A 22,500-nucleotide genomic window follows, 5' to 3' on the forward strand; every position below is an offset into this window, starting at 1 on the left:
GGTTTTTTTTTTAACTAGTGCATTTGTATTTTCATGTTTAAAAAATGATTATCTGTTTTATTAGTGGTTTCTGCATTTGTACTATAATTCTCTCCGATGCTAGTTAATTGCCGTACTGGTCTTCTGGTTGGTTAACTCTATGTTGCATATACTTTTACTTGATGGTTTGTTTGACATGCAGAGTTTTTTTGTGTGGGGGGGGTTTAGTGCTTTCCAAATTGGTCTAGTTTTAAACTGGGCAAGTATACCTCAAATGCATGTGAGCACGTGCATGCATATTAACAAACATATGACTGTCTAAAAAGCATTTTTATTAGGCTTTACTCTGTAGGAGAATTTATTAGGCTTTACACTGTAGGAGAATAAGGTTTCAATCTAAAACAGAGAAGGTAGACTGTGGAATGTGCCAAGTGGTACATTTTGGGCTATTTTATAAGGTAGGACCTATAGTGATAACCAAGAAAAGCTTTGAAAGCTTTCGAATTACTGTGTCTCATTTTACCTTTTTGGGGCAGTGGTAGAAGTGATCTACAAAAATAGGAGGCAAGGAATTAGTCATCTTGATGATTAAGGGTGATGTGAGAAGCATTGCTGGGTATGTCCAACTTATATATATATATATATATATATATATATATATATATATATATATATATATATATATGTGTGTGCGTATGTATAATGTGTGTGCGCATGCGCACCATTTCTCTCATACCAGGAACCAGTGCAAAAACTCTGTTAAACAGTAGTAAGCAGAAACACCAAACCACAGTTGGAAGAAAAGTCCATTTTAATGAACACAGGATTTGGTGCTTTCGTAAGGTTGTACCAAAACTTCTTCAGAATAAATGAAAAAAACTCGAGCACCTTGCTTAAATAACTCAATTCAATCACATGACTCAAACCACACCTCTCAAGAGACAAAGCTCCTAAAAGTTGCATTATAATAATTAATCCACATAGTTAAAATGGTAAATACAAGTCTAAATTAATTGCATATTTAAACATAAGACATGAGCCTAAGAACACTAGCTATAGATATAGATTCATTTAGACCTGGCGATGAAGTAGCATTTAATCTGAGCTGCCAATACAATTCTTTGCGCTCTATTAAGTCATGCCATGGTCCTAATGAATTCCTAGGAATCATGTTAACTCCAAAAAATAAACTATGAGCAGGATGTTTTTCTATATGACAGTAGTTTTATTCTTAATCAAGTAAATGGGCCTCCCTGGCAATTTTATGCTAGATTTTTAGACAATATTTTTATTGCATGGAATGTAAATGAGACTGATGTGGAGAAATTTATTGATTTACATTCTACCACCCCTTTTCTTAAATTTATCTACCAGTACAGTAAAGAAATGATTAGTTATTTGGATGTCAAGGTTTAGAAGGATGAAAGTAGTAAACAAATTCAGAGTACCATTTTTAGAAAAGCTACCTACTCCCAACAGTTTACTGCATTATAGTAGCTGTCATCCAGCTCATCAAAAGAAGTATTTTAAAGGGGCAATAAATTAGACTAGCCCGCATAATTTCAGAAGACTTTCAGTTTAAGGATGAATGCAACAGATTGTAAGGTATGTTTATATCTAGAGGTTACCCCCCCCCCCCCCGAATTGATTGTGACTATTCATGAGGAAGTTTCCAACAAAAGAAGGCAGGGTAATATTAAACCCATTTTGACCTTGGAAGGAGAAGTAATGCATCAAAAAATCAAATATTAAGTTTACATGTTCATTTATTACTACATACACTGATGAATTTTTTTATATTCAAAATATTAAGCAAAAGTGGATTATTTTTAAAGCCTTCAATGGAATTACCAATATTATAGGGAACAAACCTATTTTTGTTACCAGGAGATGTAGGTGCATTAAGAATTTGTTGGAAACTAGAGGTACCACATTTTACAATAGTTAGTGAAAAAAGTAGGGGCAATTTCAAGTGTGTAGCTTGTCCACAATGTAAATATTTGTTAGAAGTTGTAAACAACATCTATATAAAAAAACAATTTCCCCTGTACTTGTAAATCAGTGAACTTGTTATATTTAGCATCGTGTAAAAATTGCCCCAGTTTTTATGTAGGAAGAACTGTGCGTACTTTTAGGGAGAGGATTTATGAGCATAATTATTGTATTTTACATAAGAAAAACACTAATGCGTTCTACTATCCTGTAGAAAAACTTTCTGCTTATAGTTTATATTTTGGAGTGGACATGATTCCTAGGAATTCATTAGGAGGACCGTGGCGTGATTTAATAGAGCGCAACTAATTGTATTGGCAGCTCAAATTAAATGCTACTTAGTCAGGCCTGAATGAATCTATACAGGCTCCAAAAGTGTAAAACAACTGGTAAACAAGAAGGCACTAAGGTAACATAACAGGTAAAACTCACAAAAACCTTTATTAGTCCAAAATGGATAAGTGAAGAATCAAAAATACAGCAACTCGAACTGACTAAGCGCTTTCACCCTCATGGGCATCTTCAGAGTTGGTTACCTTCAATAAAAACAACCTTTAAATACAGCTGTTGATTAGTACTTAATCAATGACGAAAAAAAGCAGGAGGGTAGTTAATTAATCAATTGTCCCCTAAAGTCCTGCTCAGCAATACCTTGTTTGCTAGAATCTCAAGTAAGTAATAGCTACCCAAAATAAATAAGTGAGCCAAAATAAAACAAAAATAAAAATTAAACATAAAAATAACACAAAAACTAAAAAACAATGTATGCAATGAAAAAATTCCATATAAAACAGAAGACATATCTGTTAATGTATTTGAATTTATGTAGTTGTGTATTCTATACAAGCTGCTTTGTATTTTAAAATACATGCTAGGGATAGTACGTCATTGATGCCAGGGGCATTACTGGCATCAAGTCTCAGTTGCCAAAGACATTCCCTTATTTCCAGCATAGTTTTAAAGTCCCCCCCAAAATCCTTGGTGTATAGCCTGTCAATAACAAAAATAATAAACTTTTTAAAGTTTGCACAATGGTTCGTATGTATATATAATGAATTGGTAGTTTTCTTATTTTTTTATGTCCCTATAATGTTCTAATATTCTTTGTCTCAACTTCCTGGTAGTCATACCTATATAGAACGCTGGGCAAGATAAACAAGTAGCAGCATAAATGACCATGCTCGTGTTACAGTTACAATAACCAGGGCTCTTCAAAGTTCTCTTAAAACTACCTAGACAAACATAGGGACAGTCATTAATAAATTTACAGGCCTTGCAATTGCCACATTTGGCCATTTTAGCTGGTCTTTGTCCAAAGGATCTAGGGGTCTTCTCAAGTAGGTCTTTTAAATTTGAACCTCTACTGTTAATAAAAGTGGGACATTTACCAAGTATGTTGTGTAAGTCTGCTGGAATGAGGCTTTTCCAAGCTCCATAAATAACATCTTTAACTTCAGGTGCTAACCTATTGTGTTGTAATACCATTCCTGTTGGCGTTTTGTTTCCGTCAGACACTTCTTTACGGTTGATGACTTTGTCACACAGTTTGTGTGTGTCATGCAAGATTGGAACAAAGTCAGTAAACCTTCTTCTAGATATTTCATGTTGAAGTGGCAAAAGTATATCAATGGGATAAAGTATATCAATGGGATAACCTCTTTGGACAAATAAGTACTTTAATTTGTCCAGTTCAGCTGTAAATACATCATCCTCACTAATAATATGGGACAACCTGATAATTTGGCCCTTGACAACATTTCTCTTAACATAAGCAGGGTGACTACTACTATAATGTAGAAATGAATTGCTATAAGTTTTCTTTCTGTATAATCTTGATTCTATTTTACCATTTTTAATATACAATTGTAAATCCAGATAGTCAGTACTCATCTTGCTAACATTGTGGGTAAATTTTAAGAATGTAGTCGTGTTATTTAAATATAAAATAAATTCTTCCAATTCGTCAAGTGTGCCTTTCCAAAAAAGCAGAATGTCATCCAAGAATCTTAAATAAATATGCATCTTAGCCTTGTAATCGGATGACAACTCAAACTGATCTTCCCATTCTGCTAAAACGAGGTTGGCATAAATGGGTGCACATTTAGCACCCATAGCCACCCCTTTGGACTGTCTGTAGTACTCATCCTCAAAACCTACAAAATTGTTCTCCAATACCATTTGCAGCAGATCCACCAATAGGTCCTTCTTGGTCTGGTGCAAATTGGTGCGTTTGTCCAAGCTCTTCCTAAACCACTCGAGCCCACAGTCATGGGGAATCACTGAAAATAAATTGATAACATCAATAGTAACCAACAAAAAATCCCCCAGATCATCGTGAATCAAAGTTCTGAGGCAGTCCAAACAGTGCCATGAATCTTTTAAGATATATGGCAACCTCTCCAAGATGTCCTTGATCAAAATATCTATGTAGGAAGCTAGAGGTTCAGTTTTTGATTGTCTGGCTGCAACTGTGGGTCTAAAAGGTGGGTTCACTAAGTTTTTATGAATTTTGGGTTTGCCGAAGATGGTGGGCATGACCAGATGTTCTGCCAATAAATATTTGTATTCCTCAGCATCTATAATACCTACACATAGCAACTCATAAAGCATCCAGTCTATTTTGGTGTATGCCTTCTGGACATCAAATTTAGAAATTAACTCATATGTGTAGGAGTAATTTAGAATGTTCTGCATCTGCGTTAAATAATCAGTGTTAGTCATAATAACCACTCCTCCACCCTTGTCAGGTTTCATAACCCTATAGTCCTTGTTAACAAAGTTCCTTTAAGCAAAATAGTTCTGCAGATGTTATGTTGTTGTCACGTGTTTGTCTGTTGTCAAAAAGTCGCCTAATGTTGTGTTGTACATAAACGTTCAAAAGCCAACACAGCAGGATGGTATGGGGGTATAAATGTGCTGCTTCGTCTAATGGTAAACAAGTGAGCTTCACTGTCAACCCTGTGTTTAGTATTAAAAAATACTTTTAAATTCAGTTTTTTTGTAAAGAGCTTTAAATTAATAAGAACCTTGCTGATGTCATATTTAAAATCAGGGACAAAAGAAAAACCTTTTTTCAATAAACTAAGATGACTATCCAAAATCTTCAAACTAGAAAAGTTATAAACGTAAAAGGAGTTGTCACCTACAATAGTAGGACCCTCCTTAGTAATGTTGGCCAAAGGTAAATTTACCATACTGGTGGCAGAATGTTGACGTATAACAGTAATTGAATCAAAACAAGATACAGGGGAAACAGTAGATAAAAATACTAGGAGTGTTGTCGGTATTATTCATCTGTTGCGCCAGTTGGTGTTGTGGAAGGTGGGATTCAAATTTGAGTTGTTCCTCCTCTGTTGCCCACCCCTCCAATTGTTCCCTGTATGCCGTCCTGGTCCCTGAGGTGGTCTCTGAACCTCCTGATCTCGTAGGTTGTCTCGGTTCCTCAATCTGTCTGACCGTCTTAATGGAGGTTGGTTTTCTAAAAAAAAACCTCTTCTTCCTCCTCTATCCCAAAATGTGTCAAATCAATTGCCCCCTCCTCCTCAGTTAACATTGTATTTCTCCTTATGTCCCCATCCTGTTGGACGTCCCTAGTCGTATTGGGTAAGGGGTAAGCTTTTTTCTCTTTATATTCAGTAGTATCCCTTAACAGCTTCTTTTGTTTTCTTTCCGTACTTGTTTTAACACATCTATCAAGTTCAGTTGTAATTCTATCTAATCTACCTTTATTACTTTCAAAAAGCATGTCATTGGTAATACTCTGCTTAAGAATAAGTAGTTCATTTTTTAAAACACTTAATCTGTTTTGTCTAATGATAATTCTCATTAAATCCATCCCAATTCTGTCAAAAAGTTCCAACATGTTCTTGTATGCCTCAGTGTTTGCCTCAATTCCCATAGGGATCCTATATACTCTGACCTTTGGGTAATTGGTTAAGTTCTAGTGAACGCTCTAGGAAAACATTGTCCATCTGAAGTGATTTGAATTTTTTGGCTAACTTTTCAAATTTAAATACCTGTGAGTTAAGTGTCCCAAGATTTTCTGATCTAAAAGAGTCACCTAATACAGGGGGCACCAAGAAGTTCTCCATGTCAAACATTGATCCTATAGGAATGTTGTTGGTAACAACTCTACCTCTACTGTTGTTGTTGTCTCCCTGGTGGGTATTGTTCCTTTCCCATCTGAGTGTCTCCGTATTCACTTGTCTATCAGCATTGGACACTGGTGGTGTGTGCATAGTAAACCGTTCCACCTATGTATCTGTTAAACTAACATCTTGAATATTGTGTTCTGCAGTCTTGTTTGCCTGCAGTAATGTGAAAATCTGTCTAGAAATTTCCATATATTGGATCATTAAATGTTCCATCATATATAGAAAAAAATATATATCGAAATCTCTCTAGAAAAAAAATTTAAAAATATGTAAAAAAATATATGTAAAAAAATGAACTTTTCCTGTCCACTTTTAAATGTTTAACCTAAATGGGTAATAGTGGTAAAAATAGTAAACAGCCTATTGGTTAAATCCACAGAAACCAATAATGTAAATAAAATAAAATAAAAATAATAATATAAATTTGTGTTGTCAAAGTGTAACAATGTCAAATTCAGTAAAATTAAATCAAAAAATAATGAAGAATAATAATGTTAAATTCGTATTGTCAAAGTGTAACAATATCTATCTCAAAAATCTCAAAGCAAGTATGTTGTTAACAAGTACACTAGACCAAATCACAAGTCCACTAATCTATTGTATGTATAAAGAAATGACAAAACTGTGATAGTAGTAAAACTACTCTATAACTATTATAAGTAAATATAGTCAAAAGCAATATCAAGTAACCCCTTGAAAAAATCTGAAAAAATCCACACCATTCAATATATCAAGTTTACAAATAAATAAACCTTATTCAAAAATCATAAAAAAATATTGTTCATCAATTCTGTTCAATTATTTTAAAATAAACGTAAAAACAACTCGCAAATCAAGCAAATTAAAACAATAGTAAAATCATATTGTTATAACCCCCTGAGTGAACTCAGCGGTTGTGTGACCAAACTGCAATCTAATCAAAATTAGAAGCTGCTTGCTTCTAAATAATGATAATCAACATACAAAAAATAAATAAAGAAATCAGTCCAAGGAAGTACGTTCTCTTTGAAAATTGCAAGGCTGAAGACAAAAGTATTGCAAGCTTTAATAACGAATGGTGAAAGTTTTTCAAAATTAGTTCCTTATCTCGTTGGAGCCAGAAGCTTCGAGGGAACCACCGAGAACTTTCTCTTTTAACGGAACAAAAGCCTATGTAATAATATGGTCCGTTAAGTCTCCGCCAACAAGGTAGTTCAAGAGGAAGAGTGGCAAAGGCTCCTAGTAGCCAGTAACCCAATAAACAAACTTAAACGTAACCAGAACCGTTGCTTCCTTTGATAAAAACAGTACCACTGGAAGCGAGACTCGTAACATGTAGCAGCAGTAATCAGACCGCCAAAGCCAACAGGGGCGTGGTCGATGTGCACCAAAGGAACAGTCTCTCAAAGTGTGTTTAAAGCAGTACGCTCCAGTTGTGAAAGTTCAAGCTGCTAATATTCCAAAAGACAAACCAGTCTATATCAAAAACTGTGGCCAACATAAAAATTAAATCTTCTTGTAATAAAACAATATTGAAAGAAAATACAACCTCCTGCAATCTGTCCTGATGTGGCAAAACGCTAAGAAAGCCAAAGAAATGTTGGTTAACCTTGGTAGCTGTTCAGCTCAAACCAAGGACGAAGATATACTAATAAATCCAATAATAATAATGCAGGTAAATCCAATAGTAGTAATGCAGGCAGGTTGACAGATAATAATGCAGGCAGGTTAACAAACTCGACAGCCAGATGAAGAGTCAATAATTAACCTCAGTAGCTGTTCAGCTCACATCAAAGGTAGCAACAATGGTGAAAAAACTATAGCAGCATATGGTAGTTGTCACAACCACAAGGAGTAAATCACAAAAGTGTTCCTTCACCAAAAAGTAGACCCTGACAAAGGGTCCACAAGAGTAATTAGGTTTAAGTGATACACACCCGTATTGTTACAAAGTGCCAAAACAACAACTGTACAGGCTCCAAAAGTGTAAAACAACTGGTCAACAAGAAGGCACTAATGTAACATAACAGGTAAAACTCACAAAAACCTTTATTAGTCCAAAATGGATAAGTGAAGAATCAAAAATACAGCAACTCGAACTGACTAAGCGCTTTCACCCTCATGGGCATCTTCAGAGTCAGTTGCCTTCAATAAAAACAACCTTATTCAAGATGTTAGTTTAACAGATACACAGGTGGAACTGTTTACTCTGCACACACCACCAGTGTCCAATGCTGATGGACAAGTGAATATGGGGACACTTAGAGCGGAAAGGAACAATACCCACCAGGGAGACAACAACAGTAGAGGTAGAGTTGTTACTAACAACATTCCTATAGGATCAATGTTTGACATGGAGAACTTCTTGGTGCCCCCTGTATTAGGTGACTCTCTTAGATCAGAAAATCTTGGGACATTTAACTCACAGGTATTTAAATTTGAAAAAGTTAGCCAAAAAATACAAATCACTTCAGATGGACAATGTTTTTCTAGAGTGTTCACTAGAACTTAACCAAGTACCCAAAGGTCTGAGAATAGGATCCCTATGGGAATGGAGGCAAACACTGAGGCATACAAGAACATGTTGGAACTTTTTGACAGAACTGGGATGGATTTGATGAGAATGTTCACTAGAACTTAACCAAGTACCCAAAAGTCTGAGAATAGGATCCGTATGGGAATGGAGGCAAACACTGAGGCATACAAGAACATGTTGGAACTTTTTGACAGAACTGGGATGGATTTGATGAGAATTATCATTAGAGACAACAACAACAGATTAAGTGTTTTAAAAAATGAACTACTTATTCTTAAGCAGAGTATTACCAATGACCTGCGTTTGAAAGTAATAAAGGTAGATTAGATAGAATTACAACTGAACTTGATAGATATGTTAAAACCAGTATGGAAAGAAAACAAGAAGCTGCTAAGGGATACTACTGAATATAAAGAGAAAAAAGCTTACCCCTTACCCAATACGACTAGGGACATCCAACATGATGGGGACATAAGGAGAAATGCAATGTTAACTGAGGAGGAGGGGGGGGCAATTGATGAGACACACATTTTGGGATAGAGGAGAGAGAAGAGGTTTTTTTAGAAAACCAACTTCCATTAAGACGGTCAGACAGATTGAGGAACCAAGACAACCTACGAGATCAGGAGGTTCAGAGACCACCTCAGGGACCAAGACGGTATACAGGGAACAATTGGAGGGGTGGGCAACAGAGGAGGAACAACTCTAATTTGAATCCCACCTTCCACAACACCAACAACTGGCGCAACAGATTAATGATAATACCGACAACACTCCTAGTATTTTTTTATCTACTGTTTCCCCTGTATCTTGTTTTGATTCAATTACTGTTGTACGTCAACATTCTCCCACCAGTATGGTAAATTTACCTTTGGCCAACATTACTAAGGAGGGTCCTACTGTTGTAGGTGACAACTCCTTTTACGTTTATAACTTTTCTAGTTTGAAGATTTTGGATAGTCATCTTAGTGTATTGAAAAAAGGTTTTTCTTTTGTCCCTGATTTTAAATATGACATCAGTAAGGTTCTTCTTAATTTAAAGCTCTTTACAAGAAAACTGAATTTAAAAGTATTTTTTAATACTAAACACAGTGTTGACAGTGAAGCTCACGTATTTACCATTAGAAGAAGCAGCACTTTTATACCCCCATACCATCCTACTGTGTTGGCTTTTGAACGTTTATGTACAACACAAATTAGGCGACTTTTTGACAACAGACAAACAACACGTGACAACAACATATAACATCTGCCGAACTGTTTTGCTTAAAGGAACTTTCTGTTAGCAACGACTATAGGGTTATGAAACCTGACAAGGGTGGAGGAGTGGTTATTATGACTAACACTGATTAACCCAGATGCAGATGCAGAACATTCTAAATGACTCCTACACATATGAGTTGGCTTCTAAATTTGATGCCCAGAAGGCATACACCAAAATAGACTGGATGCTTTATGAGTTGCTATGTGAAGGTATTATAGATGCTGAGGAATACAAATATTTATTGGTAGAACATCCGGTCATGCCCACCATCTTTGGCATACCCAAAATTCATAAAACTTAGTGAACCCACCTTTTAGACCCACAGTTGCAGCCAGACGATCAAAAACTGAACCAATAGCTTCCTACATAGATATTTTGACCAAGGACATCTTGGAGAGGTTGCCATATATCTTAAAAGATTCATGGCACTGTTTGGACTGCCTCAGAACTTTGATTCACGATGATCTGGTGGATTTTTTGTTGGTTACTATTGATATCAATTTATTTTCAGTGATTTCCCCATGACTGTGGGCTCGGCTGGTTTAGGAAGAGCTTGGACAAACACACCAATTTGCACCAGACCAAGAAGGACCTATTGGTGGATCTGCTGCAAATGGTATTGGAGAACAATTTTGTAGGTTTTGAGGATGAGTACTACAGACAGTCCACAGGGGTGGCTATGGGTGCTAAATGTGCACCCATTTATGCCAACCTCGTTTTAGCAGAATGGGAAGATCAGTTTGTGCTGCCATCTGATTACAAGGCTAAGATGCCTATTTATTTTAGATTCTTGGATGATATTCTGCTTTTTTGGAAAGGCACACTTGACGAATTGGAAGAATTTATTTTATATTTAAATAACACGACTACATTCTTAAAATTTACCCACAATGTTGGCAAGATTAGTATTGACTATCTGGATTTACAATTGTCTATTAAAAATGGTAAAATAGAATCAAGATTATACAGAAAGAAAACTTATAGCAATTCATTTCTACATTATAGTAGTTGTCACCCTGCTTATGTTAAGAGAAATGTTGTCAAGAGCCAAATGATCAGGTTGTCCCATATTATTAGTGAGGATGATGTATTTACAGTTGAACTGGACAAATTAAAGGACTTATTTGTCCAAAGAGGTTATCCCATTGATATACTTTTGCCACTTCAACATGAAATATCTAGAAGAAGGTTTACTGACTTTGTTCCAATCTTGCATGACACACACAGACTGTGACAAAGTCATCAACCGTAAAGAAATGTCTGACAGAAACAAAACGCCAACAGGAATGGTATTACAACACAATAGCACCTGAAGTTAAAGATGTTATTTACGGGGCTTGGGAAAGCCTCATCCCAGCAGACTTACACAACATACTTGGTAAATGTCCCACTTTTATTAACAGTAGAGGTTCAAATTTAAAAGCCCTACTTGAGAGACCAGCTAAAATGGCCAAATGTGGCAATTGCAAGGCCTGTAAATTTATTAATGACTGTCCCTATGTTTGTCTAGGTAGTTTTAAGAGAACTTTGAAGATCCCTGGTTATTGCAACTGTAACACAAGCATGGTCATTTATGCTGCTACTTGTTTATCTTGCCCAGCATTCTATATAGGTATGACTACCAGGAAGTTGAGACAAAGAATATTAGAACATTATAGGGACATAAAAAATAAGAAAACTACCAATTCATTATATATACACGTGAACCATTGTACAAACTTTAAAACATTTATTTTTTTTTGTTATTGACGGGCTATACACCAAGGATTTTTGGGGGGGACTTTAAAACTATGTTGGAAATAAGGGAATGTCTTTGGTAACTGAGACTTGATGCCAGTAATGCCCCTGGCATCAATGACTTACTATCCCTAGCATGTATTTTAAAATACAAAGCAGCTTGTATACAATACACAACTACATAAATTGAAATACATTAACAGATATGTCTTCTGTTTTATATGGAATATTTTTTATTGCATACATTGTTTTTTAGTTTTTGTGTTTTGATGTTTAATTTTTATTTTTGTTTTATTTTGGCTTACTTATTTATTTTGGGTAGCTATTACGTGAGATTCTAGTAAACAAGGTATTGTTGAGCAGGACTTTAGGGGACAATTGTTTAACTACCCTCCTGCTTTTTTTCATCATTGATTAAGTACTAATCAACAGCTGTATTTAAAGGTTGTTTTTATTGAAGGTAACTGACTCTGAAGATGCCCATGAGGGTGAAAGCGCTTAGTCAGTTCGAGTTGCTGTATTTTTGATTCTTCACTTAACCATTTTGGACTAGTAAAGGTTTTTGTGAATTTTACCCGTTATGTTACCTTAGTGCCTGAATGAATCTATATCTATAGCTAGTGTTCTCAGGCTTAGTAAATATGTAATTCATTTAGAGTTGTATTTATCATTTTTAACTATGTTGTTTAATTATTGTAATGTAACTTTTAGGAGCTTTGTCTCTCTCTCGAGAGAGTTTCTCTTATCCAAAATATTTTTCCATTATTAGCTACCAAATTTCAACTGAACAAAAGTAAAAGCATTGTTTATGATCTGTATGTACATTCCCCCAAGAAACAATGTAGCTACACTTGAGGACACCCTTCACTGGCTGTCCTCTTAGTACACCCAAGAAATCCTAGTCCTGGGGGACTTTAACATAGATTGGGGCTCCTGTTCATCAAAATCCCCCTCCATTCATATCAACCTCCATGCATTCACTCAAACCATAGTCACCCCTACCAGATATGGCAAACGCTCCCAAAAAGAGAGTATACTGGACTGGATACTTGTAAACAGTAACCCCCTAATGTACTCTGCAGGTACCCTTCCAGATGATCTAAGTGATCATCTCCTGACCTGTATAATTAAACAAAAAGCTATTACCCCACAACAACCCTTGTTCAGCAAAGTTAGAACCAAAAGAGACCTTGATCCTGCTAAACTTCAAATGGAACTTAAATCCTGCAACTGGATTATACTAAAGCATCTCCCCTTAGAGGAAGCTGTAACCTATTTTAACAACAAATTTATTGAAATCCTAGACCTACATGCTCCTTCCTGCCTAATAAGAACAAAAGGTAATAACGTACCTTGGCTTTCCAAAGATACAAAAACAAAAATTAACAGTAGAAATAAACTATGGGCAACATGGCGATCTACTAAAAATCCCCATGATCACAGTAAATATGGACATGCACGGAATGAAACAAAAAGACTTGTCGTACTGGATAAAAAACACTACTACTGTAGGCTACAGATGAATAATCAAAACCAATCCTCAAAAATTCTGGGCTGGGATCAACAAATTATTGTATCCAGGTAAAACATAGACACCAAACCCGGCTGCCAACTCAAATCAAACCCCAGAACAGGTTGCAGATAGTTTCAATCATTTCTTTACTGAAACTATTCAAGCTCTAGTCACCCAACTACCTCAAAGTTCCCTTGATGAAATTAACACTAAATCTAACGGCCAAAACCTATTCTGCTTTCAGCCTGTATCAACCTCCTTTATATGCAAGCTAATCAAAAAACTAAAACCCACCACCCTATCTGCTGACCAACTCCCAGCTGAATATCTACAAATGACAGCAGATGTTATCGCCTTTCCAATCACTATCCTAATCAACAAGACCATATCTGAAGCCAAAATTCCCAATATCTGGAAAACATCTTATGTTATTTCATTACGTAAAGGAGGTCCCTCTACCGAATACTCCAATTATAGGCCCATAGCCATACTCTCCCCACTTGCTAAGATCATGGAGAAATGCATTCATAAACAACTTATGCAACATTTACTCCAGAACGACCTGATGGCTAATGCCCAACATGGCTTTCGGCCACATCATAGTACAACCACTGCCCTACTGTCCTTTACTAACACCTCGTCTGCCCTCTTCCTAGATCTTTTCAAGGCTTTTGACATGGTGGACCATCAACTAATGATTACGACCCTGCAAACTCTGTCTACATCCCAGTGCCCTTCTCTAGTTTAGTTTAAATCCTATCTCAGTGACGGGCAGCAAGCAGTCCTCTGGTGGAATAAGCTCTCAAATCTATTACCCAACACGATCGGAGTTCCACAAGGCTCCATACTAGGACCACTACTATTTTCCATCTTTATTAATGATCTCCCTACTATCATACCAAACATCAGCTGTATCCAATATGCTGATGACTCCACTCTGATCTGCTCAGCCACATCTCCAGATGACCTAAAAATGGATACTCAGGCTACTTTTACTGTTATAGAAAAGTGGCTATCCAAACGTCGCCTACTACTAAATCCCAAAAAACCCAAAATGCTCATATTTCCACCAACCTAAAGGTCTGTACCCTACTCCTTGACCATACAAGCTAGTGATGGGGACAGTCATTTCCCCAGACCCCAATACCAAACTACTAGGTGTCACTATAGACAATTACTTAAAATTTGACCTCCATGTAAGCCAGACAATCAAAACCATCAACAAAAAACTTGGTTCACTCTACAGAATTAAAACCTTCCTCACCCTCGTAGCTTAAAATAGCCATTGCACGCTCGCACCTTCTCTCAACACTCCTATATGCCTCCCCCCTTCTAGCAAACATAAGTAAATCTGAACTAAATAGACTTACTACCTGCTATAATCACATCGCCAGGTTTGCTAAGGGCTCTCCTTTCAGAACCCACCACTGCATTAACCTTAATCAGTTCGGATGGTTGGAATTTCCCAAGCTCGTCAAGTATAACTTTCTAATATTGGCTAATAAAATCCTAAAGAACCCAAATAATACTCCAGCCCTTAGTAACTACATCCTCCCCCATAAAAACACAAGACTGCTACGTTCATCCAATAAGTTACAAATACAAACAACTAAAATTAACAATGCTGCTGGCATGGCCCTATTTGCAAATTCTGTAAGCAGAACCTGGAACAAACTTTCAGGTGCCATTACCATGCTCTCCTCCCCAGACCAGTTTAAAGCCTCAATCAAACAACATCTGGAAGTAAAATGGATATGCCACTGTGACAAGCCTGACTAAATCAACATAATGTATGTAATTACTTATCTGATTTGATATTGTTATCTACTACTAACCTCAAAATGGAAATTTGTAACACTGACTGTCTGAATGTACTTCTACCTGTATTCCCTACTTAACTACACCTATAACTAATATAATATATATAGTCAATGTTTTTCTTTTTTTCTCAACTGCTTTTTGTTCTTGTATTGTGTCTGGAGCTCATCTCCCCGGGCCTCCGCTGAAAATGGACTTTGATTCCAGTCGGACTAACCCGGTCAACAAATGTAAAATAAATAAATAACTTTGAATACTTTTAACTCCTAGCTGCCTAAGCTGAAACAGGGTCGAAACTGGGAAAGGACCTTTAATAAAAACATTTGGTGATGTGCCCGCCTCCACCCAACCAAGTCAGGCCTCCACTCCTTTCTTTCCAAAGAGTTGTCTGGTCTGAAGAGAGAATGGACCCTCTTTAGGCACAGGCTTGTCTCTGTGGACATGAGTAAAATTCAGTGTATGTGTATAAAATTTGCGACATGTTTTCGGGAGATGGGAGGAGACTGGCTTACTTGGAGAATATCAGTTCATGCAGGTGGAGATCATGCAGACTTCACACAGACTGTTACCAGAGGTCTGGATTGAACTGCTCCCTTGAACTGTGAAGCAAATATATTTCTGTACTAGCATGAAGGGCCAGACATTAAAATCTAAACATAACTTGAGTATGCGCCACCTTTGAGTTTGAGCATTCAGTAGGAGGAGATGACACCTCTTTTGTGAAAGTAAGTCTGCTGAGACTCTGCTGCTAACCTCAGAATATGGTCAGTCTTTTGAATTATTTCTTGTATACTGCATTCATCTCTAGGTGCAGCCTGTTCTGTGAAGATTTAATAGATTTTACTACTCACTGGTGGATGCTGTTATTAACATATGATGTGGAGCAGGTGTCTGTGTATGTCACCTGAATGTAGCTCTGAAAATAGGTGAAATTGATATGTTTTGAAATTGCAATGTTTATGACTTTAAGGAAAAGGTTTCTAATAGTGTAGTGCACACAAATCTTCATCTGCTTTTTGACTGCATACCGGTGCAAATGTTTGTGTATTACCACCTTGCAGTGTTCTTCTTGAGTCAGTCAGGCAGATTTCCAAGTGGTGCGTCACTAAATACAACTATTTTGAAACCTCTTTCCCTGAGTGATGAAACTTCAGTCACTTTGATTTCATTTTTTGTACCGTTGCGTACTTCTACAATAATTTGCTCGAGATAACACCTCTCATCAGACGTTACATTAGGCGGGCTTTATCAGGCAGCACCTCTCATCAGACGTTACATTAGGCGGGCTTTATCAGGCAACACAAAGAATTTGACTTGCCTTTGCCATCTGTTGAATAAATCTCTGCTTTGGTAACAAGGGCCTGCAATAGCTCTAATGTCTGTAGGGACAGAATGAAGGATTTTAACGTAGTTTTCCTATGGCGAGTAATCGCTATAAGAGAGATGAACTGCTATGCTCCTCTCATATGGTCCGATTTTGTTTTCTTGTTTTTGAGAGAAATTACAGATGTTAAGTTGTCTATCTCACCTTCATTCTTGCTGGATGGGTTCGGAGCCGACCTCTGCTCCGACTCGGCCACTCTAAAAGCTCGAGAGTTGGTTCCACTGGCTCGAGGCTCCCCTTATATCCCACAATGCTAGGCGGTAATACCCCAGATCTCGTTTGCCGCTACAGCTATCGAGGTGTGTTGCTTCAACCGGCTTCAGGTTAGTGTAGAAAACAGTTTAAAAACATTAGAAAATCCCTTTTAAATTAGTTTTTGACCAGTATCCCCTTACTTTTAAAGGATTTTTATCCCTTTCTCCTTGTTTTTCTCCCTTTACCACAAGAACTTGTATGTTCTTCCCTTAGGCCTTCGGGCCCTCCCATCCCTCCTGGAGTGTATGTGTTTTTGTAGGGACTTTTAAAGACTATCTAAACTTTTTAGTTTAAATTAGTTTTATATTAGTGAATAGTGTAATCGGTGTGTTTGTGCTTGTGTGTGATTGCACTTGTTCCTTGAAATGTCTAAGGATTCGAAGGTCTCAGGCTTCAAGAAGTGTGACTCGTGCTGTCAGAGAATGTCTCTGACAGACGGTCACACTTCTTGTGTGTACTGCCTGGGACCTTTACACCTGCAGGACTCTTGTGCTGTATGCCATGGCTTCAGCCCTAGAGTCCTGCAGGAAAGAAAACATAAGCTCATTTTACGGGGCTTGCTAAAGCCTGAGGGTCCCCCGACTGTTTCTTCAGGCAAACCTTCTAAGGCTTCTAGGTCTTCGACTCCAGCAACTGAGTTGACACCTAAGACATCGAAGTCTGCTACAACATCGGCTCCGGCTGGAGCCGATGAGACTCTAACTCCTATTTCTGTGGTTCCCTCGGCTCCAGCTGGAGCCGAGGTATTGGAAATCTCTGAGTCGGCTCCGATCAGACTATCGGAACTGACATCTAGGAAGAGGTCCAGGTCACCGTCCCTTGGCTCCGTTCATTCGGCTCCAGCATCTCCCTTGCTGTCTGAACAGAGCCATAGATCTCACTCCTCTAGGTCATCGAGACTTTCTGACCATGACCTTCAGAGGGTAGTGAGTCGACTTAAGTCCGAGGCACTGGCCCAAATGCTTCAGAGCCCGACTCATCAGTCGATGCTTAATCCTATTTCTCAAAATGTTCCTCCTCCGACTCCTTTGAGCTCGGAGCCGGGGCGTTTTGGACCCGAGACTGTGGTAGCGTCGGAGCCGATACAGTTGTCTTCGGCGCTGTCGTCGGCTCTGATTTCTTCTTTGGAAGATTCCCGGCGCCGGACTTCCCTCGTCCGCTCTGAGGGGGTGAGTGGCATCGGACCCTTGTCCGACCCCGCTCTCCTCTCGGGCGCTCGGGCGCTGGTGAGTTCGGCTCGACATCGCCTCGAACCATCACTGTCGGTGCCGAGGGAGGTTTTTAGCTTTTCAGAGCGGGGACCTCTGGCTCTGCCTGACAGGGGTGCTTTCGAGGTCATGCGGAGTGTGTTGGAACCTGGTTCAAATCCACAGTTGGCTCCGTCCGCCCCTCCCTCCTCGGTGCCTCAGGTAAGGTCTACTCACTCCCTCATCCCAAACTGCAGAGAGCCAGCTCCTCAAGAATCCCCTGTGGGGATCTCATCCTCTTCCGAGGCCTCTCCTGAATTGGCAGGGGAGCCCCTGAGGAAGAGAAAGTGCAAGAGGAAGCACATAGACTCACCCGAGTCTGTCACCTCTGACACGGATTTAGAGGATTCTGAGGGTTCCCCTGCTCCTTCTGAAGATGTCTCCTTTGCAGACATCCTGGAGATCTTGAGACAGAGGGGAAATTAGCCAGCCCTTAACCCTTCGGAGGATGAATCTGTGTATCTTGAGGCGTTCGGCTCTCTCCCTTCCACCTCCTGGGTGTCCCCCCCCCCTTGACCCCCTTATGCAGGTGGTAGCAAAAAAGGCTTGGACGGCTCCTGACTCTGTGGACCCCACCCCCAGGAGACCTTCAAAGTTTATTACAGCACCAGCAGACAAGCAATTTTTGACTAAGGGAGTTTCTGTGGATGCTATGGTGGTAGCTGCTGCCACTAAGAAAGAACTAGCTGATCCTTCAGTGCGTGTCCATCCCCCTAACAAGGAATCTAGGTCTATGGACAGGTACTGGAAGCGGATGATTTTGTCAGCGACTTTTTCAATGAGTTCGCTGAACTACCTCTGTCATTTCACTCGTCTTCAAAGAGACTTTATCAAGGAAGCTAGTGAGATGTTAAAGGATCCTACAGCTGCGGGTTTTCAGGACAAGATGAACGCTCAGCTGGCTACCCTAAATTCTATAGCAAACTCCTCCATGCGCCTCCTTTCATATGCGGCTGATGGAGCGAGCAGAGCCGCAGGTACAGGTGTGGCCTTGCGCCGGCATGCCTGGATGCGGCTATGCAATTTTGCGGACCCCTTTAAGACGTCTTTCACTAATTCCCCGTTTGACGGATCGTCCCTTTTTGGTCCTCAAGTGAAAGAAACCTTGACAAGGTGAGAGACTGATGGCAAAACTCTTTCTGCCGTCAGAGTCCGTTTTTCTACTCCTTCTAGGCCTTACCCCAAGGGCCAGAAAAGTGGAAAGATGTGGTTCCATAAGCAATCTCAAGGGGCTTTGCCTGACGACAAAGTCGGTTCCCTCTAGAGGCAGAGGGGGAACAATAATGGTAGACGCCCTAGAGGCAGGGGGGGTCCGCAGAACCAGGGCAATCGAGAAACTTTTTCTGATAAGCCCTTTCAGCATCCCTGAGGTGTTGCCTGGCTGTCCACCTTCGGAGGCAGTCGGGGGAAGACTATCACTGTACCCAGAAGCCTGGCGTTCTCTAACTCAAGACAAGTGGGTACAGTCCATCATTTCCGAAGGCTATTCTATTCCATTCTTTCGCTCTCCTACCCAATCAAAAAAGTCCCTTCCAGATGTTCCACCCGCTCAAAAGGAACAAGCAGTGTTAGAAATATCAAAGTTGCTTGTAAAAAGAGCCATTCAACCAGTTCCAGCAGACCAGCAAGGATCCGGAATCTACTCCAAATTCTTTTTGGTTCCAAAGAAAACAGGGGACTGGAGGCCCATCTTGGATCTCAGTATCTTGAACAAGTCTGTCAAGAAAACAAGGTTTCGGATGGTCACGCTGCAATCCATCCTACCCCTACTGGGGAAGGAAGACTGGATGTGCTCTATAGACCTCCAGGATGCACTATCACATAAAATGAACAGACGCCCAGGAGATTCCTCCGCTTCAGGCTGGGAACCAGTCACTTTCAATTCAGGGCCCTGCCCTTTGGACTCACCACAGCCCCCCGGGTGTTTACCAAATGCATGGCAGTGGTTGCCTCTCATCTGAGACGCCAAGGATTCCAGGTGTTTCCATACCTAGACGACTGGCTCCTTACAGCTCCCACCAAGCATCTTCTGCTACTTGCCAGAGACTACACTTTTCGCATCTTTTGAAAGCTAGGTATCTCAATAAATTGCGAAAAGTCTGTTTTGTTGCCTTGTCGTGCTATTACCTTCATAGGCGCAAATCTAGACACAGTCAGCATGTCAGCGAGACTCGCAGATCAGAGGATCGCAGACCTACACAAATTGGTCTCTCTTCTTTTTCACAGCAACAAGATCAAAGTCAGATTGGTCCTGAAAGTTCTGGGGATAATGGCAGCTGCTATCCCTCTACTTCTATTAGCCAGATTTCACATGAGAATCTTACAATAGATGCTCTTCACACAATGGTCATACCAACAACTTCCGATGTCCCACACCATTGTGATAACCCAAGCATGCAGGAATCATCTTCTGGTGGATTTCTTCCCACAGCTCTTCTTAGGAAGACCCTTTGTCCCTCCCTCCGGTTGCTACTCTGACGACGGACGCCTCCCTGATCGGGTGGGGGGGGGGCATTATCAGGGAAGGACAGTCCAGGGCATATGGCAACCTCACGAACGCCACTTGCATATAAATGTTCTAGAGATGAGAGCAGTGCTTTTAGCGTTGCAAGCCCTTCAAGACTCTCTTCCGGTGGGAACGATAGCAATACAGACTGACAACATGTCTGTAGTGTGGTATATCAACAAACAAGGTGGAACCAGATCCTACCCCCTATGTCGAGAGGCACTCGGACTGTGGCAATGGGTGATTTCTTCTCAGCAGTTTCTGATTGCAACGCACATCCCCGGGAAGTCCAATATTATAGCGGACAAATTGAGCAGAGCTATTCTCATGCCTCACTAGTGATCTCTGAAAAATTCAGTATTGAAAAAAATTTTTCTGAAGTGGGGCCAGCCTTGCTGCGACCTTTTTGCTACTCCCCAAAACAGCAAGTGCAGAGATTATTTCACCCTCTTTCCTCTACCAGGCCATTCCAGCAGAGACGCTCTAGTCCAGATTTGGCCCCGGGGACTTCTGTACGCATTTCCTCCCTTCCCACTAATTTCTCAAGTGATTCAGAAAGCCATCGCTCAGAAAGCTTCCTTGATCCTCATTGCCCCTTTCTGGCCTCGACAGGTTTGGTTCCCCTTTCTACACCATTTTCTGTTGGAGCAACCCTGGCATCTGGACCTAGTTCCAGAACTTTTGACCCATCAGTCGGGTCAGTTACATCGCTCCCTTCCCTCCCTGAACCTCACTGCTTGGTTCCTCCAATTCCAACCTTAGCCAGGCTTCCGCTAATATCTCACTCTGTTCGAGATATTTTAATAGCTTCCCATAAATCCTCCACTCGGAAGATTTATCTTAGTAAGTGGAAGCGTTTCCTTTGGGCTCATGGAAGGACATAGATCCTTTCACTGCTCCCATCCAATCGGTCCTTGATTTTTTAGCCGAACTATTCCACGCAGGTTCGTCTCCTTCTACTCTTAAGGTTCAATTGGCAGCCATATCTAACTTTCATGTGGGCATCTCTGATTCTGCCATCATGTCTCACAAGCTTTGCAAAGCTTTCTTGAAGGGAGTTTTTCTTCTCAAGCCTCCTATAAGAAATCCTCCTCCTTCTTGGGACCTTAACTTAGTTCTCACATCTTTGATTCTTCCCCCTTTTGAACCTGCAGCTTCCTGTTCAATGAAATTGCTATCCTGGAAGACACTCTTTCTGGTAGCCATTACTTCGGCTAGAAGGGTCTCAGAGCTTCATGCACTCAGCAGTCGACCACCATATCTTTTTTTTCATAAAGATAGGGTATCCTTACGGACCAATCCATCCTTTTTACCTAAAGTAGCCTCTGCGGCAAATCTAAATCAAAACATTGACCTTCCTGTGTTTTTTCCTAACTATTCTAACAGGTCTGAACAAAAATTACATTGGCTAGATGTTCATCGACAATTAAGGTATCATTTGGATTGGACCAAACAGACCAGAAAAACTGACCAATTGTTTGTCTCTTATGCAGAAGGCAGAAAGGGCCTTCCAGTTTCGAAAGTATCACTCTACAGATGGCTTACATCCTTGATTTCCTTTGTGTATGAGATTAGACACCAAAAGTTGCCTAACAGACCTAAGGCTCATTCAACTAGAGCTTTGGCTACTTCTATAGCTTTCCAAGACAGGCTGCCTATTGATAAGATTTGTGCAGCAGCTACATGGGCTACTCCTCACACTTTCATTTCTCATTATAAGTTGGATTTAGCTTCTAGACATAGAGCTAACTTTGGTTCCACTGTACTCAAGAGTCTGTTCCGATAGGCCACCCGGGACAAGGTGCTAGGGACGCGGTCCCATCCAGCAAGAATGAAGGCGAGATAGACAACTTAACATATAGAAGTTATGTTCTTACCATAACGTTCCATGTTAGTTGTCTTCTTCGCCTTCTTTCTTAAGGCCCCACCCTCCTTCCCCTAGCCTGGACAGACCTAGAGGAGTTTGATTGTGACCTTCTTCCTACCACCTCTATTGTATATATGTATATACTTTACTATGTATATATTCCTTCATCAGGTTATAGGTCACCTTCCTTCTGTCATTTTATAGAGGTGGGTTTCCCATTTCCAGTATTCTGGATTTCTTTTGGCTGGGCCTAGCTTACAAACGAGATC

This window comes from Protopterus annectens, chromosome 17.part0 (assembly GCF_019279795.1).
Source record: "Protopterus annectens isolate FY-2018-M chromosome 17.part0, PAN1.0, whole genome shotgun sequence".
NCBI classification, from domain to species: domain Eukaryota; kingdom Metazoa; phylum Chordata; order Ceratodontiformes; family Protopteridae; genus Protopterus; species Protopterus annectens.